This window comes from Temnothorax curvispinosus, unplaced genomic scaffold (genome assembly GCF_003070985.1).
Source record: "Temnothorax curvispinosus isolate PA1 unplaced genomic scaffold, ASM307098v1 QBEX01005597.1, whole genome shotgun sequence".
NCBI lineage: Eukaryota > Metazoa > Arthropoda > Insecta > Hymenoptera > Formicidae > Temnothorax > Temnothorax curvispinosus.
In genome coordinates this window covers 1-1,254 of record NW_020215377.1, presented here as the reverse complement: position 1 = coordinate 1,254, position 1,254 = coordinate 1, and the positions used below count along the sequence as shown (strand labels likewise).

The following is a 1,254-nucleotide window of genomic DNA, read 5'->3' as shown; positions in this document are numbered from 1 at the left end:
ACTTATATGGGCTCTAGAAAATATTTTGTCATCTTTTAGCACGAGGCTGTCGAAGTTTGTTACGTGTGTTTAATGAATACAATTCACGCACGCGCATGAAAATCCCGCTCGAAGAAGATTCCTCCAATCCGCAACGAGGAAGCAGACCGAAATAAAGAGACAAGCGAGCAAAGGACCAACCGCGCGAAAGGATCGCATTACTATTCTTCATTTTAAATTCGAATTGTTTCTTAATTAAAATCGAAATATTATTGTGAGAGGAATTATCGTTTCAGCTAGACGATGTGCTAATATAATTCCATGAAACAACGCGGAATAAAAAGGCACAGATATATCAGTAAATAATTCGGTACAAAACATATCGGATGATGACTTTGGAAGAGGAGACATTGCATGATCCTGCAAGGAACTTGATCGATGTATTAATGGAGGAGTCAAAACTATATCTTATTTTTGAGTATCTCACTATGGATCTGAAAAAATACATGGATAGTTTGGGCAATAAACTGTTGGAGCCAGCTGTAGTTAAATCATATTTATATCAGGTTTGTTTAAATATATTTTTTCTCGTGATAATATTACATTAGCTTTTATATTATTTTATATGCTTAAATCGCTTTTATCGAGATCGATCGTGTGCTAATACAATTGCTTACCATTTCAGATCACACGTGCAATTGTTGGTTGCAATTCTCTTCTGTCACAAGCCACAGAATTTGCTGATCGATAAAACCGGAATTATCGAAGTAGCAGACTTCGGACTTGGGAGGGCATTTGGAATCCCAGTCAGAATATATACACACACGAAGTTGTAACTCTGTGGTACAGGGCACCTGAAATCCTTCTCGGCACTAGATATTCGTGCGCGATTGATATGTGGAGTATCGGATGTATCTTTGCTGAGATGGCGACTAAGAAACCATTGTTCCAGGGAGACAGCGAGATTGATCAGCTTTTCAGGATATTCCGGTAAGATTTTTTTATACGTTATTTATACGTTATTATAGAAATATTTCTCGGATTGTTTAATGATTATTTTGTCTTGCAGAATACTAAGAATGCCTACAGAAGAGATATGGCCAGGCGTAACGCAATTGTCAGATTACAAAGCGACATTCCCCAATTGGATGACGAATAACTTGGAGTCGCAAGTGAAGACGTTAGATGCGGATGGATTAAATCTGTTGCAAGCTATGCTCACGTACGATCCTGTGTACAGAATATCCGCACGGGCGGCATTGAAACATCCCTATT

General features: G+C 38.2%; 1 pseudogene; it reads left to right on the top strand.

The window, feature by feature from the left end:
* Positions 1-368: 368 nt before the first annotated feature.
* LOC112454961 lies at positions 369-1,248 on the top strand (annotated as a pseudogene).
* Positions 1,249-1,254: the final 6 nt, after the last annotated feature.